Consider the following 18,610-nt stretch of genomic DNA (forward strand, 5'->3'; position numbering starts at 1 on the left):
CTGGCTCCCGAATCCACTTTGAGCCGGATGCAGCCATCACGACCAGACGCATCCATTATGACCGCCACTGGTGGTCACTGGTTTATGTGCCGGGTCCTGCACTTCGGCCACAGCAACCCCATGCAGCGCTACAGGCTTGGGGAAGAGTGGCTGGAAAGCTGCCTGGCAGAAAAGGACCTGGGGGTGTTGGCCAGTATGAGCCGGCAGTGTGCCCAGGCGGCCAAGAAGGCCAATAGCATCCTGGCCTGTATCAGAAATAGTGTGGCCAGCAGAAAAGTGATCGTGCCCCTGTACTCGGCCCTGGTGAGGCCCCACCTCGACTACTGTGTTCAGTTTTGGGCCCCTCACTACAAGAAGGACATTGTGTCGTGGTTTAATCTCAGTCAGCAACTAAGCACCACGCAGCCGCTCGCTCACTCCCCCCCACCCGGTGGGATGGGGGAGAGAATTGGAAGAGCACAAGTCAGAAAGACTCGTGGGTTGAGATAAAAACAGTTTAATAATTGAAATAAAATGATAATAATAATATGATAATAATAATAATAATACACAAAACAAGTGATGCACAGCACAATTGCTCACCACCCGCTGACCGATGCCCAGCCAGTCCCCGAGCAGCGGCCCCCCCCGGCCAGCTTTTCCCAGTTTATGTACTGAGCATGACGTCACATGGTATGGAATGTCCCTTTAGCCAGTTTGGCTGTGCCCCCTCCCAGCTTCTTGTGCACCTCCAGCCTCCTCAGTCGGTAGAGCATGGGAAGCTGAAAAGTCCTTGGCTAGTGTAAGCATTACCTAGCAACAACTAAAACACCGGTGTGTTATCAACTTTGTTCTCATCCTAAATCCAAAACACTGTACCAGCTACTAGAAAGGAAATTAACTCTATCCCTGCCGAAACCAGGACAATATCCACCCCTTATTCTATACCATTTGCATCATGCTCAAGTCTCACATTTTCCAGTACATTTTCATTAATCACCACCCCCTTTTATATATATATATACACACATACACAGATATCATTCCCTTCATCTGTGGGCCATCCCTCTAAAATGTTCGGTGAGTTCATTTAGTCCATGACTTCAGGCTCCATCTGTCATAATAATCTTTCAGGGCAGGAAAAAATGGAGATGGTATGTGGTGTTGGATTGTTTCAGGTTGAAGTCAGTTCTGGTACCATCATCACTGTGCTTTGCTTGGTTTCACTGAAGTTATTCTTCATTAATCTGGGTGATTCTTATTATAATAACATTAGTATGGCATATAATATTATTAGTATTATTAGTATATCTGTGTATTATTAGTATAACTATTATAACTATAATTAGTACTTAACATCACATAATTCAGATCATTGGCTATTCTCACCCAAAATCAAATCCCCTTGAGGCACACATCGGACTTCCCCATCCTTCCGCATTATCCACCAAGTGCACCCAGGTCCTTGAGCAAAAGCAATCCCACGGATGGGTCTGCCTCTGCCCGAGGCAGGAATAACCCAGACTGTCTTCCCCAGCATATTTTTTATGTGCACTACAGGGACTTTATTCCCATCTACAGTACGTAAAAGTTCTGACTGGGCAGGGCCTGCTCGATTGGCAGATCCCCGAGTGTTGACTAACCAGGTGGCCTTTGCTAAATGCGTATCCCAATGTTTGAACGTCCCACCACCCATTGCTCTCAGTGTAGTCTTTAACAGTCCATTGTATCGTTCAATTTTCCCAGAAGCTGGTGCATGATAGGGGATGTGATACACCCACTCAATGCCGTGCTCTTTGGCCCAGGTGTCTATGAGGTTGTTTCGGAAATGAGTCCCATTGTCTGACTCAATTCTTTCTGGGGTGCCATGTCGCCATAGGACTTGCTTTTCAAGGCCCAGGATAGTGTTCCGGGCAGTGGCATGGGGCACGGGATATGTTTCCAGCCATCCGGTGGTTGCCTCCACCATTGTAAGCACGTGGCGCTTGCCTTGGCGGGTTTGTGGGAGTGTGATATAATCGATCTGCCAGGCCTCCCCATAGTTATATTTCAACCATCGTCCTCCATACCAAAAAGGCTTTAACCGTTTGGCTTGCTTGATTGCAGCACATGTTTCGCATTCATGGATAACCTGGGCTATAGTGTCCATGGTCAAGTCCACCCCTCGATCACGAGCCCATCTGTATGTTGCATCTCTTCCTTGGTGACCTGAGGTGTCATGGGCCCACCGAGCTAGAAATAATTCACCCTTATGTTGCCAGTCCAGATCCACCTGAGCCACTTCAATCTTAGCAGCCTGATCCACCTGCTGGTTGTTTTGATGTTCTTCAGTGGCCCGACTCTTGGGTACGTGAGCATCTACGTGACGGACTTTTACAACCAGGTTCTCCACCCGGGCAGCAATATCTTGCCACAGTGCGGCAGCCCAGATGGGTTTGCCTCTGCGCTGCCAGTTGCTCTGCTTCCATTGCTGCAACCACCCCCACAGGGCATTTGCCACCATCCATGAGTCAGTATAGAGATAGAGCACTGGCCACTTTTCTCAGTCAGCAATGTCTAAAGCCAGCTGGATGGCCTTTACTTCTGCAAATTGGCTTGATTCACCTTCTCCTTCAGCCGTTTCTACAACTTGTCGCATAGGACTCCATACAGCAGCTTTCCACCTCCGATGCTTTCCCACAAGACGACAGGACCCATCAGTGAACAGGGCATATTGCTTCTCATTTTCTGGTAGTTCATTATACATTGGGGCCTCTTCAGCACGCGTTACCTCCTCCTCTGGCAATATTCCAAAATCTTTGCCCTCTGGCCAATCCATGATCACTTCCAGAATTCCTGGGCGACTGGGGTTTCCTATTCGAGCCCGTTGTGTGATTAGTGCGACCCACTTACTCCATGTAGCATCAGTTGCATGATGTGTACAGGGGACCCTCCCTCTGAACATCCAGCCCAGCACCGGCAGTCGGGGTGCCAGGAGGAGCTGTGCTTCAGTGCCGATCACTTCCGAAGCAGCTCGAACCCCTTCATATGCTGCTAATATCTCTTTTTCAGTTGGAGTATAGCGGGCCTCGGATCCTCTGTATCCCCGACTCCAAAACCCTAGGGGTCGACCTCGAGTCTCCCCTGGTGCTTTCTGCCAGAGGCTCCAGGTAGGGCCATTCTCCCCGGCTGCGGTATAGAGCACATTTTTTACATCTTGCCCTGCCCGGACTGGCCCCAGGGCTACTGCATGAACTATCTCCCGTTTAATTTGTTCAAAAGCTTGTCGTTGCTCAGGGCCCCATTTGAAATCGTTCTTCTTCCGGGTCACTTGATAGAGAGGGTTTACAATCAGACTGTAATTTGGAATGTGCATTCTCCAAAAACCCACCACGCCTAAGAAAGCTTGTGTTTCTTTTTTGCTAGTTGGTGGAGACATGGCTGTTATTTTGTTGATCACATCCATTGGGATCTGACGACGTCCATCTTGCCATTTTATTCCTAAAAACTGGATCTCCTGTGCAGGTCCCTTGACCTTACTTTGTTTTATGGCAAAACCGGCCTTCAGCAGGATTTGGACTATTTCCTTCCCTTTTTCAAAAACTTCTTCTGCTGTGTTGCCCCACACGATGATATCATCAATGTATTGCAGGTGTTCTGGAGCTCCACCCTGTTCTAATGCAGTCTGGATCAGTCCATGGCAAATGGTGGGGCTGTGTTTCCACCCCTGGGGCAGTCGGTTCCAGGTGTACTGAACGCCCCTCCAAGTGAAAGCAAACTGTGGCCTGCACTCTGCTGCCAAAGGGATTGAGAAAAATGCATTAGCAATATCAATTGTGGCATACCACTTGGCTGCCTTTGATTCCAATTCATATTGAAGTTCTAGCATGTCTGGCACAGCAGCACTCAGCGGTGGCGTGACTTCATTTAGGCCACGATAGTCTACTGTTAGTCTCCACTCTCCATTAGACTTCCGCACTGGCCATATGGGACTGTTAAAGGGTGAGTGGGTCTTGCTGATCACTCCTTGGCTCTCCAGTCGACGAATCAGCTCATGAATGGGAATCAGGGAGTCTCGGTTGGTGCGATATTGCCGCCGGTGCACTGTGGTGGTAGCGATTGGCACTTGTTGGTCTTCGACCTTCAGCAACCCCACAACAGAAGGGTCCTCCGAGAGACCAGGCAAGGTGGACAGCTGTTTAATCTCCTCCGTCTCCAAGGCAGCTATACCAAAAGCCCACCTGTACCCTTTTGGGTCCTTGAAATACCCTCTCCTGAGGTAGTCTATGCCAAGGATGCACGGAGCATCTGGGCCAGTCACAATGGGGTGCTTCTGCCACCCATTCCCAGTTAGACTCACTTCGGCTTCCAATACAGATAGCTGTTGGGATCCCCCCGTCACCCCAGAAATATAGATGGGTTCTGTTCCTATATATCTTGATGGCATTAGGGTACACTGTGCACCGATGTCTACTAGAGCCTTATACTCCTGTGGGCCTGATGTGCCAGGCCACCGAATCCACACAGTCCAGTAAACCCGGTTGTCCCTTTCCTCCCCCTGGCTGGAGGCAGGGCCCCTCTAATCCTCATCACAGTACTCGTTTCTCATTTCTTGTACGTATGAGTCAGAAGTTTCTTTATTAAGATCAAGAGTAAGATCAGCCCTTCTACTCTCTCTGGGGAACTGCCCGCTGGAAACTGGAGCAGCAATTTTCCTGGAAGAACCTCTTTCTGTGATTGTTTTCCCTTGTAATTCACGTACCCGTGCCCCTAGGGCTGCAGTAGGTTTCCCATCCCACTTCCTCATGTCCTCTCCGTGGTCACACAGGTAAAACCATAGGGTGCCCCGTGGTGTGTATCCTTTATATTCTCTCTCTTGAGCAAAAGAACGCTTACTTCTAATAGCCGAGATACTGGTCCGTATAGGTGAGGAGTAGGACCTATCCTCTCTGAGTTGCTGGATCTCCCGGGACAGTTTTTCGGACAGTTTCTCCACAGCCGAGACGATGGAGGAAGAAAGACTTTCCTCGTATTGCCGGAGTTGACTAGCCAATTCATCCACTGTTTGTTCCTCTCCATCTTTCCAGGTTATCACTGCCAATGAATTGGCGTATGACGATGGTGAGCTCCTTATAAACTTCCGCCACATGGGCCGTGTGCACTTGACTTCGTCTGGATCTTTGGATAGTTGTTCATTGTTCAGGTCATCATAAATCACCTCCAGCACAGCTAATTCTCTCAGGTACTGGATACCCTTCTCCATGGTGGCCCACTTGCTTGGGCGACATATGACATCTTCCTTAAAGGGATACCTTTCCTTCACGCTTGACAAGAGTCGCCTCCAAAGGCTGAGGATACGTGTCCCTTTTCCAATTGCTTTGTCAATGCCCCCTTCCCTAGAAAGGGATCCCAGCTGCTTGGCTTCCCTACCCTCTAATTCCAGGCTACTGGCCCCATTATCCCAGCATCGGAGCAGCCAGGTGACAATATGCTCGCCTGGACGGCGGCTGAAATCTTTTCGTATATCTCGCAGCTCACTCAGGGATAGAGATCGGGTGGTCACTGTCTCGTTTATGAGTTCTTCCTCTTCCTCCTCCCCGATCAGCGGCCGGCTTTCCTCCTCCCGTTCTCGTGATGGTCCTTCTCTAGGGTCATCTGTCTCGTATACTTCTTCCTCCGGTTCCCTTTTAGAAGAAGCTTCTTCCTCCCTTACTAAACGAGCTGACTTCCGCTTCCAAGATTTCTTCTTGTGTACAGGGGCGACTGATACTGGCACAGGCTCGTTCTTTGGTTCAGCCACAGGGCGTGTTGCTGGGGTTGGAGTGGCCGCAGTGCAAGTGCATGTCACCGGAGTCTGAGTGGCCGCAGGGCCTGTTGCTGGGGTTGGAGTGGCCGCAGTGCATGTCGCTGGGGTTGGAGTGGCCGCAGTGCATGTCGCCGGGGTTGGAGTGGCCGCAGTGCAAGTGCATGTCACCGGAGTCTGAGTGGCCGCAGGGCCTGTTGCTGGGGTTGGAGTGGCCGCAGTGCAAGTGTATGTCACCGGAGTCTGAGTGGCCGCAGGGCCTGTTGCCGGGGTTGGAGTGGCCGCAGTGCATGTCGCCGGGGTTGGAGTGGCCGCAGGGCCTGTCGCCGGGGTCTGAGTGGCCGCAGGGCCTGTCACCGGGGTCTGAGTGGCCGCAGAGCCTGTCGCCGGGGTTGGAGTGGCCGCAGTGCATGTCACCGGGGTTGGAGTGGCCGCAGGGCCTGTCGCCGGGGTTGGAGTGGCCGCAGTGCATGTCGCCGGGGTTGGAGTGGCCGCAGGGCCTGTCGCCGGGGTTGGAGTGGCCACAGGGCCTGTTGTCGGGGTCTGAGTGGCCGCAGAGCCTGTCGCCGGGGTTGGAGTGGCCGTAGTGCGTGTTGCCCGGGTTTGAGTGGCTGCACGGCCTGTTGCCCGGGTCTGAGTGGCCGCAGTGCGTGTCGTTTTACTGTCAGAGCCAGAGACCTTCTCTTCCCTTTGAGGGTACTGAATGGTGTTGAACAGGGCTCGGTAGGCATGGGCCAGGCCCCAGCTCGTTGCAATGAGTTGCATCTCTCTAGAGTTGCCAGGGTGACAGCATACTTTTTCCAAATATTCTACTAACTTTTCAGGATTCTGCACTTGCTCAGGGGTGAAGTTCCAAAACACTGGGGGTGCCCATTGGCCTAGGTACTTGCCCATCTTGTCCCACACACCCTGCCACTCATAATTATTCAGCCTTGGGGCAGATCTCTGGATGATGTTCTTAAATTGCTTACCAACTTTAGACAAAACCGAAACAGTATTCCCAAGAAGTATTAATAGAAGTATCTTAACTGCCCAAGGATGCTCAAAATACTGAAAAATTACTGTAATGAAGGAGGAAACATCATAGAAGAAGGTAGTGACACTGCCATTCTGTATTTCCTCCGTAAAAAAACTCTCAGAAAAGTTACTGCAATTGCTAGTTGTCTCCACGATATGGTATCCATGGTACAGTAACGGCTTCATTGCGAAGTTTACATACCACAGAAACGTCAAGGTCAATGTTCTAAAAACAAACCTCACAAGCGAGACATTACTATTCACTGCAGACCACAGCAGACTGCAAAACCCAACACCAATCTTTAACATGTACAGCAGGAAAAAGAGCGCGATGCAGATTATACAAATCAATATCGAGAACAGAGAAACCAACATTGTGACCCTCAACTATTAACAGATATAAGTTCCTTAATACACTCCGGTTAATCTGTTATTATCTCAAACCCTTCGTGCCCCACGTTGGGCGCCAAAAAGGACTGTCGTGGTTTAATCTCAGTCAGCAACTAAGCACCACGCAGCCGCTCGCTCACTCCCCCCTGACCCCGGTGGGATGGGGGAGAGAATTGGAAGAGCACAAGTCAGAAAGACTCGTGGGTTGAGATAAAAACAGTTTAATAATTGAAATAAAATGATAATAATAATATGATAATAATAATAATAATACACAAAACAAGTGATGCACAGCACAATTGCTCACCACCCGCTGACCGATGCCCAGCCAGTCCCCGAGCAGCGGCCCCCCCCGGCCAGCTTTTCCCAGTTTATGTACTGAGCATGACGTCACATGGTATGGAATGTCCCTTTGGCCAGTTTGGCTGTGCCCCCTCCCAGCTTCTTGTGCACCTCCAGCCTCCTCAGTCAGTAGAGCATGGGAAGCTGAAAAGTCCTTGGCTAGTGTAAGCATTACCTAGCAACAACTAAAACACCGGTGTGTTATCAACTTTGTTCTCATCCTAAATCCAAAACACTGTACCAGCTACTAGAAAGGAAATTAACTCTATCCCTGCCGAAACCAGGACACATTGAGGTGCTGGAGCGTGGCCAAAGAAGAGCAACGAAGCTGGTGAAGGGTCTAGAGAACAATTGCTATGACGAGTGGCTGAGGGAACTGAGGTTGTTTAGCCTGGAGAAAAGGAGGCTGAGGGGAGACCTCATCGCTCTCTACAACTACCTGAAAGGAGGTTGTAGCAAGGTGGGTGTCGGTCTCTTCTCCCAAGTAACAAGTGATAGGACAAGAGGAAACGGCCTCAAGTTGCGCCAGGGGAGGTTTAGATTGGATGTGAGGAAAAATGTCTTCACCGAAAGGGTTATCAAGCACTGGAACAGGCTGCCCAGGGAAGTGGTTGAGTCCCCATCCCTGGAGGTATTTAAAAGACATGTAGATGTGCACTTAGGGCCATGGTTTAGTGGTGGACTTGGCAGTGTTAGGTTAATGGCTGGACTTGATGATCTTAAAGGTCTTTTCCAACCTAAATGGTTCTATGATTCTATGATTTTGTAATCAGCATGATATGAGTAACATTTTTTATCTGATATTATATGGGTTTCACAGAAAGATAGATGTTGGACTGTCAGCATCTCTTATTTCCATTAACCTTCTTTTTCTCATTAATAACTGACCTAGAGCAATAAGAGCCAGTCATGAATTCAAGCAAGTAAAACAGTCCACTTTTCTAGGCTGTCATGGTTTAACCCCAGCTGGCAACTAAGCACCACACAGCTGCTTGCTCATTCCCCCCCCAGCAGGATGGGGGGAGACAATCGGAAGGGTAAAAGTGAGAAAACTCATGGGTTGAGATAAAAACAGATAAAAAAAGTAATTTTTCTCTTTATTTGAAAATGATGATTTGCTCATAAAAGCAGACATTAGATTTCATGTTATTAAATGTACTCATAAATGTGGGAATCAAGAAAATATCTGAGTTGGTATTAGTGATTTGGTATTTTGCCTTCTCAGTGATTACCTTAGCATGGCACGAGGAGGCAAACTGCCAATAGAGGTGTCATCCCTCTGACATCAAAATGTTTGAATATTGTGATCTTTCAAGCATCAAATGACACTGTTCATGAGAATAAGTTTTAGTAATTTTTTGTGCCAAATTCCAGATTGAATTATTACAGTCTCCCTAGTGTCTTCCATATAAGTTCAGAAAATAGCAGATCAGTGATTCAGAATACCTTACTGTGAGTCTGACCACTGATGTAGCCAATCACGACAATTCCTAATATACTAATGTGGTGGGTTAACCTTGGCTGGCTGCCAGGTGCCAACCAAGCTGCTCTATCACTCCCCCTCCTCTGCAGGATGGGGGAGAAAATATGATGAAAAAAGCTCGTGGGTCGAGATAAGGACAGGGAGATCACTCACCAATTACCGTCACAGGCAAAACAGATGCAACTTGGGGGAATTACTTTAATTTATTGCCAATTAATAACAGAGTAAGGACACTGAGAAATAAAAGCAAAACTAAAAACACCTTCCCCCCACCCCCACCCTTCTTCCCAGGCTCAACTTCACTCAAGACTCTTCTACCTCCTCCCCCCGAGTGGCACAGGGGAATGGGGGTTGTGGTCAGTTCATAATGCTTCGTCTCTGCTTCTCCTTCCTCCTCACACTTTTCGTCTGCTCCAGCATGGGGTCCCACCCACGGGATACAGTCCTTCAAGAACTGCTCCAGCATGGGTCCTCTTTTCATGGGCTGCAGTTCTTCAGGAACAGACTGCTCCAGCGTGGGTCCCCCATGGGGTCACAGGTCCTGCCAGGAGCCTGCTCCTGTGTGGGCTCTCCATGGGCTGCAGCTTCCTTCAGGGCATATCCACCTGCTCCGGCGTGGGGTCCTCCATGGGCTGCAGGGTGGATATCTGCTCTGGCGTGGTCCTCGTGGGTTGCAGGGAGACAGTCTGCTTCACTATGGTCTTCACCACAGGCTGCAGGGGAATCTCTGCTCCAGTGCCTGGAGCACCTCCTCCCTTTCCTTCTTCACTGACCTTGGTGTCTGCAGAGTTGTTCCTCTCACATATTCTCACTCCTCTCTCCCAGCAGCATTTTTTACCCTTTCTTAAATATTTTATCACAGAGGTGTCACCAGCTTCGCTGACTGGCTTAGCTGTGGCCTGCGGTGGGTCCATTTTGGAGTTGGCTGAAACTGGCTCTGTCCAACATGGGGACAGCTCCTGATGTCTTCTCAGGGAGGCCACACCTGCAGCCCCCCCCCCCCCCAAAACATTACCACGTAAACCCAATACAACTAAATATATGTGAGGTTAGGTGAAGGAATATTTAGACTGCAGATCTTGACAGGACTGAGATACTTAAATTGTCTATGTTGACAAGACATATATGTTTCCAGAAGCAGACCAGCTTAGATAACCCTAACAGGGAAAATTTATGCATCTATGTACTGTGGACATATCTAGGGTAGAAAGCATCTAAAAAGGCATTGGGGTTGAAAATGAATAGTTTGGATTCAGGTACCAATAGGGCAGTTAGAGCCTAGGCTCTTAATGATATTGAACATACAGAATAGTAAAAATGCTAATTTCTCTGAAGAAAACATAGGCGTTCTCAAAATGGGCACCAAAATGCATACATTTTTAAATTTCTCTTTGGCTCAGATTGTATCCTGAATTTATTAACTGTCTTGTACATTCAGATGTTATAATAATATGGAAGCCACAGGAAAACCTAGGAGAAAGTTCTGTTTTCACAATAGGATCTAAAAAGTGTACTGTACTGTACATAAGGCTGTGGTCATATATTGAAAAATGAGGTTGAATACTCATTATCTTAAAAATTTATTCTGTGTGCTAAATTAGCAGGTGTTCTTTCAAAAGGTAGCATAATTACATATGTACTGCAAGACTGCATCAACATGCATATAGGTAGTAACTGAGGTTTCACAGGCAAGTGTCATTCTGGCTCTTCCTAGATATTGAGGGCAAATATATATTTATATATTTTGCAATTCTATACAGAAGATTATTTAGACAGTTTTGAAAGATTCTATGCCTATCACAGGGAGATTCTGTAGGAGATCTGGAAACATGCTTTTAAGAATGTTTCGACAAGTGTTTACTAAAACAGAAAGTCTAATTCAATTTGGCCGCGTTCCTGCTCCTTTTGTTTATTTTTTTGTGAATATTTTAACTAATAGGTTTACAGTCAGGATTATTTATAGAAACAAATTTTAAGCAAATATTAGAGAATTCTAATGCAAAATATAGTTTAGATTAAAAAAAGCAAATATTTTCACTAGAAAACTAATTATAAGCTTTACTGTAATGTATATTTTATTATAAAATAAATAAATCAGGAAATATGTGTACATATATATGGTTTTGCATTCAGTTAGGGACTACTAACTCCAGGGTTAAATAGCAACTATGTAGAGGGCATAGTTTGATACGGTCCCCTACAATATTCTTGCCACTAAACCAGAGCGATATGGGTTTGATGGACGGACTGTTAGATGGATAAGGAATTGGCAGGATGGCTGTGTCCAAAGAGTTACAGTCAACGGCTCAATGTCCAAGTGGAAACCAGTAATGAGTGGTGTCCTTCAAGGGTCTGTACTGGGACCAATACTATTCAATATCTTCATTAATGACATAGAGAGTGGGATTGAGTGCACCCTCAGCAAGTTTGCAGACGACACCAAGCTGAGCGGAGCAGTTGATTCGCTTGAGGGAAGGGATGCCATCCAGAGGGACCTTGACAGGCTTGAGGAGTGGGCCCATGGAACCTCATGAAGTTCAACAAGGCCAAGTGCAAGGTCCTGCGTCCAGTGTGCATCCAACTCTGGGGTCACCAGTACAAGGAAGACATGGACCTGTTGGAGCGGGTCCAGAGGAGGGCCACAAAAATGATCAGAGGGCTGGAACACCTCTCCTATGAAGAAAGGCTGAGAGAGTTGGGGTTGTTCAGCCTGGAGAAGAGAAGGCTTCGGGGAGACCTTATTGCAGCCTATCAGTACTTAAAGGGGGCTTATAAAAAAGATGGCGGCAAACTTTTTAGTAGGGCCTGTTGCGACAGGATGAGGGGGAATGGCTTTAAACTAAAGGGGGGTAGATTTAGACTAGATATAAGGAAGAAATTTTTTACGCTGAGGATGGTGAAACACTGGCACAGGTTGCCCAGAGAGGTGGTGGATGCCCCATCCCTGGAAACATTCCAGGTCAGGTTGGACGGGGCTCTGAGCAACCCGATCTAGTTGCAGATGTCCCTGCCCACGGCAGGGGGGTTGGACTAGATGACCTTTAGAGGTCCCTTCCAACCCAAACCATTTTATGATTCTGTGAAATCCTTAGACCTTTTAATTCCCTTAGATACTGCCCTTTGCATAAGCTGATCTTAAGTCTATATTTCAAGTGTTGGGATGTGTTGTGACATTGTTAGGTAGATCAAAGGATGCAAGACAATTAGACACTGCACAATTTCCAAACAAGACAGAGAATCTTGAACATGGATCATGACATATGTAACAGAATTTTTTTCTAATAATTTGGATTTTCAAATATATTTAAATGTAATTCCTTATCTATAATTTCTCTTATGGGTTTGAAATCTTATATAAAAAATTGTCTTGTTTTTTAAAACCTCTCCTTTCACCTTTTAGAAAAGAAATAATCATCATATTTGTTTCTCTCTAATATAAACGTAATTAACATCAGTGGTATATGAAATTATTTCTGTCTCTAAGGAGAGCTTCACAATTAAATCATAGATTTGCTACTGTGCAGTTTGAAGATGCGAGCTTTGCTTACAAGACAATGGGTTTATACTCTATATTCCATAGATTCTCATTATATGTCTTGTGTCAGCAAAATTATATTAGACAATCTCACTACTTGCATCAGCTCTTTTAATATTATTTATAAGACAAAATCGTCCTTGATGTTATGCTTCTACTCATTATCAGAAATAATTTTGCTCTAGCATATTAATATTAAAGTTTATATATGATAGCATTTTAAAAAATATTTCCCAATAACAACACCTACTGTTTTAGTGACTCATTTTCTTTTCTTGTATTTCCTGGAAGATATTCCTTTTCTTTTTAAGGAATACAAAAATAAGTTGGTTACAACTCAACTCAGAGGTTGATTCTATAGGCTGTGCTTAGTGAAGGCTTCCATTTAAACCACTGATCTGGACAGGACATGCAGGATTGGGTACCTTTTATCAATTTCTAAACTATGCTCTTTTGTACTGAAACTTTATAAAATGACATTAAGACTTCAAATATAATGGAAAACTGCTAATTGAGAAATAAAAGAGAGCAAGGAAGAGAGAGAAAGAGGTAGAACACAGTCAGTCCCTTCTGTAACATGCCATATCAACTTCAACCCACAAAATGACAGCTGCTTTGGCGCACAACAAAATGCATTACCTAGAAAAATATTAAGTAATAACTACATATGTAGAATATGCTACCAATTGTAGGTTTACTTCTCAAGGAATAATTATAAGGAATAAAAAGTAAGTTCAGATTTCATTTTGACAAAATTAAAAATACTTCAATTTCAAATTCAACAATAAATTTACTGTCCTTGAATAGCCAAAGCTCTCAGTGAATATAATGCATATGTATTGCCAGATCTTTCTAAATTATATATTGGAAATATTAAAGCCTACTTACAAAATAGGAAATAATGGAACATGTAGTTGTGTTGGTGTATTTTGGGACATACAGTAACTTCTATTAATGTAAAATGTAAACCTCATTATAAAAATATATTTCTTATTACCATCTTATCAAGGATATTTTAACTAAAGATTGAATTTCAGACCTTTGTAAATTATTTGTGGCCAGTTCAACATATTTGTTTTTGGTCATTGTGGTTTAGTACAGTAAACATTTTCACTATTACCTGTTTGTTTCAGTGCTCTACTTTAGCTAGTCTTCAGTTTATATTTCCACCTAAAAGGGCCAAATTCTACACTCATTTAGATCCACCCAACCCCATCAACCTCAACCGTATTCTTATTCTGATTTACAGCCTCATTAGGATTTTGATGATGTAAATGAATTTGGTCCTAAATCTTCATTCGAAATTAAAGAGCATATTCACATTTCAGTTCAGGATGTAGGAGTATGTGCCTCAAACAGAGAATACACAGCTAAAACTTGGCAGGCAAGGTCTCAGATAGAGGGCAGATTTTTTTTTATGTTGAGCTCACTTCTTTCCTTAAATAAGTAGGCACACATTCCCATGTATCTTGTAAAATCAGTGACAGTTCTGCACATGCATGTACGAGTGTAGTGCTGTTTTTACAAGCTACGCAACAATTCTTACTCATATATCTTTCTGATGAAAGAATCAAGTAATCAGTCTAAATATATTTGGTTTTACTTAAGTTGCAGGACTACAGAAAGAATAGATGCTTACCAGCTCTTGGTACTTTCTTTGAGTACCTCTACTACTGCACCAAAGGTTCAGATCTAAAAATCTCTAATTAGGTGGGCAGTGAATGAGAAAGTGCCCTTTAGAAGAAGTCTTTTTTTGGGGGAAATTTATAAAACTTAGTCTTCAAGCCTGATCCAAAGCTCACAGAAGTCAGAGGAAAAATTCCCATTAACTTCAGTGGCCTGGAAAAGGTCCTGAAAAAGAAAATACCATGTATCACTTTCAGTATCTTCTATAAATTTAAGCCAGAAAACCTCTACTGCTTCTAAAACACCATATATTAAACTAACTCTGAAGAAGTTAATATTTATATTATGCAAATCCCATTATATTTAATTGCATTTTATAGCACATGTGGACTGAGAAGTACAATAAGTGACATATTTACTCTGACCTTATGCTGTTTGTAGCTTGGATGTATGTGTAACTCATAGCAGAGACCCACATTATCCAAAATCATTCTGTTCTTACCCACAAATTGCACCTATCATGAAATAAGATATTTGTCAGAACTTGCTCCATAAGCATGATTTTCATATAGTCTTCTCTTAAAAAAAACCAGAAAAACAGAATGTCAGGAGACTAGAATGACCCTGGGCAGCTGATTTTATATGCTAAGCCTAGAATTCATTCAGCCATTGCTATCCCAATGCCAGTAAATTGTAAACAGTGTCACATAAATAATACATCAGTAATGGAGCATGATGGTGTGGCCAGTAATAACAGTACCAAGTTTTGGGGATACTTGACCAAGCACACAGATTCACAATTCCCAACAAGATCACTAGTGCAAGATCGGGTTGCATGTCACATGGACAGGTTTGAATACTTATGCACAAAAGGAAGAAGTTAAGGATTTCTTGCTTATGTTAAATTAGGGCTGTTTGGTTTTGAGTTTATTTTAAAGTGTATTGAAGCTTGATTATTTTTAGTAATAGGTGAAGTACTGCAGAGTCAAGGAGCAGAAGAATTTTTAAAGATCTTACATAACTAGTGATATTTTTAAGCATATTAATTGGCAGGTGCTTCTCACAAATGAGGAGGTGACTTTCTGAAAATATATCTGCTTTGAGTATAGCACAGCTTATTTTGTAGCTTTTATCAGCAATAGAATTCACCACCTGTAAAAATGAAGAAGATAGCACACATTTTTAGAAAGAAGTAATCAAGAGGAAGCTTTCCTCCCCAAAACAAAGCGAAGCAATGAATAGACCAGATCAGGAAGGGAATATGATCAAAACTAGGCAATTTTCAAATTCTGTAGAAGTGTCCAGAGTCATGTTCCAACCTTCCCAGCCAATAAATCTGCCAGTAACTGCAAGTGTTTGGGACTCATTATCATTTCAATATGATCACTCCTTGAGTAGTGATTATTCATGCAAATAAAGTTTACAGGATCTGCTCAGTGCATATAGTATGATTGTTCTCCCAGCAAGACCATGGGTCGGCAGTGCCAAGCCCTGTTGCTCAGCTGCCTGTGGTCCTCACAGCTTAAAAAGGCAGTTCTTGGAAACATCAAAAGAAATCAAGTGTTTAATAGTAGTGCTGTCAGTAACTGGTTCATAGTCATTTTCTCTTTTTTGCTTGAGACAGTTACCCTTAGAATCATAGAATCATTAAGGTTGGAAAAGACCTCTAAGATCATTGAGTCCAACCGTTGACCCAACACCACCATGCCCACAGAGAGAAATAGTTGGATCATGCTACATACACAGAGCTGAGAAGGAAGAAGAATGAGATGCTGTATATCTTACCTTCATGATGACAGTGTTTTACTATAAATGTTTATGCATTAATACATTAATACACAGAAACCTGTCATAGTAAGGTTTTTTCTAGATATTTTAATTCTGTTGATGCAAAGTTAGAGTGAAATTACAGGTGCCAGTCTACAATGTAGAATGCTGATAAAAAACTTACCATTTTGGAGTGGCTGGTCACATCTGGAGCCTTTTGGAATGCAGAAGTACTGGAGGATTATTGCAAAACTTAGGGCCACTTTGTGGTGGGTTGACCCTGGCTGGATGCCAGGTGCCCACCAAAGCCGCTCTATCACTCCCCTCCTCAGCTGGACAGGGGAGAGAAAATATAATGAAAGGCTCGTGGGTTGAGATAAGGACAGGGAGATCACTCAGCAACTACCGTCACGGGCAAAACAGACTCCACTTGGGGAAATTAGTTTAATTTACTGCCAATCAACTCAGAGTAGGGTAATGAGAAATAAAACCTAAATCTTAAAACACCCTCCCCCGACCCCTCCCTTCTTCCCGGGCTCAACTTTACTCCCAAATTCTCTACCTCCTCCCCCCGAGCAGCGCAGGGGGAAGGGGAATGGGGGTTGTGGTCAGTTCATCACACGTCTCTGCCGCTCCTTCTTCCTCAGGGGGAGGACTCCTCACACTCTTCGCCTGCTCCAGCGTGGGGTCCCTCCCATGGGAGACAGTCCTCCACGAACTGCTCCAGCATGGGTCCTTTCCACAGGGTGCAGTCCTTCAGGAACAGACTGCTCCAGCGTGGGTCCCCCACGGGGTCACAGGTCCTGCCAGCAAACCTGCTCCAGCACGGGCTTCCCACGGGGTCACAGCCTCCTTTGGACATCCACCTGCTCCGGTGTGGGGTCCTTCATGGGCTGCAGATGGATATCTGCTCTACCATTAACCTCCATGGGCTGCAGGGGGACAACCTGCCTCACCATGGTCTTCACCACGGGCTGCAGGGGAATCTCTGCTCCTGCACCTGGAGCACCTCCGCCCCCTCCTTCTTCCCTGACCTTGGTGTCTGCAGGGTTGTTCCTCTCACATATTCTCACTCCTCTCTCTGGCTGCAATTGCGTAGGTTTCCTCCCCCCCCCCCCCGTTAAATATGTTATCACAGAGGATACCATCTATCAGCTACCACCGTCGCTGATTGGCTCGGCCTTGGCCAGCGGTGGGTCCGTCTTGGAGCCAGCTGGTGTTGGCTCTATCAGACATAGGGGAAGCTTCTAGCAGCTTCTCACAGAAGCCACCCCTGTAGCCCCCCACTACCAAAACCTTGCCATGCAAACCCAATACACACTTATGTTACCATAACTTTCGTTTTTAACCTAAATTAGTAGATTTAATTTTTTTTTTCTATTGGAGTGAGGATCTTACTGGTTATATTACACTTACTTAGCTAATCAGCTAATTCAGCAGCAAAGCAAAAAGAACATCAGACCTTTAGCTCTTGTCAGAAAACTTTCCTAGTTTGACCTTAGACTGAGACAGGCTATTATAAAACCATGGATCACTGGATTTTTTCATTAATTTCAGCATATTTTAAAACTCCATGATCGACAGTCCCCAAATCTGACCTATCACTCTAAGTTAGCATGCAGTGTTCAACACCATTATACAGTGTTGAAAAAAACTGTAGAATAAATTTGTGAATTTGTCTTTTTCCTCCTTTAAGTTATCATAATACTTTCATTACACAGCAAAATCAACAGACAAACATCTAGAGACAGAAAGGTGGATCCACAACACACACATGACTGTGAAGGTTACAGGAGTGAATGTCTCACCCTTCTATTTTGTTATTTTTATAGTTCTTCCTGTATGGACCATGTTAATATAACATTAAATTTTATTTTATATATCACAACAATCTTTTACCATTATCAAAGCTTCCAGTTGCCCTCTATTGAAAATCTCTGCTGATATTTGAGACTGTTATGAATTAATATTTATTTATGTATTCGTTTAACCTGGCAGGCAGCTAAACACCACACAGCCGTTCGCTCACTCCCCCACCCCACAGTGGGATGGGGGAGAGAATAGGAAAAAAAAAAGTGAAATTCGTGGGTTGAGATAAAGAAAGTTTAATAGGACAGAAAAGGAAGAGAAAATAATAATAATAATAATGATGATGATAAAAGAATACACAAAGCAAGTGATGCACAGTGCAATTGCTCACCACCCGCCGACTGATGCCCAGCCAGTCCCTGAGCAGGGGTCACCCCTCCCCTGGCCAGCTTTCCCCCAGTTTATGTACTGAGCATGACGTCACATGGTATGGAATGTCCCTTTGGCCAGTTTGGGTCAGCTGTCCTGGCTGTGCCCCCTCCCAGCTTCTTGGGCACCTCCAGCCTTCTCAGTCGGTAGAGCATGGGAAGCTGAAAAGTCCTTGACTAGTGTAAGCACTACCTAGCAACAACTAAAACATCGGTGTGTTATCAACATTATTCTCCTCCTAAATCCAAAATACAGCACTGTACCAGCTACTAGGAAGGAAATTAACTCTGTCCCAGCAGAAACCAGGATAGTTTCCACCCCTTATTCTATACCATCTACATCATGCCCAGGTCCCTGTCCTGGTTTCGGCAGGGATAGAGTTAATTTCCTTTCTAGTAGCTGGTACAGTGTTTTGGATTTAGGATGAGAACAAAGTTGATAACACACCAAT

Source organism: Aptenodytes patagonicus, chromosome W (genome assembly GCF_965638725.1).
Source record: "Aptenodytes patagonicus chromosome W, bAptPat1.pri.cur, whole genome shotgun sequence".
Classification (NCBI taxonomy): domain Eukaryota; kingdom Metazoa; phylum Chordata; class Aves; order Sphenisciformes; family Spheniscidae; genus Aptenodytes; species Aptenodytes patagonicus.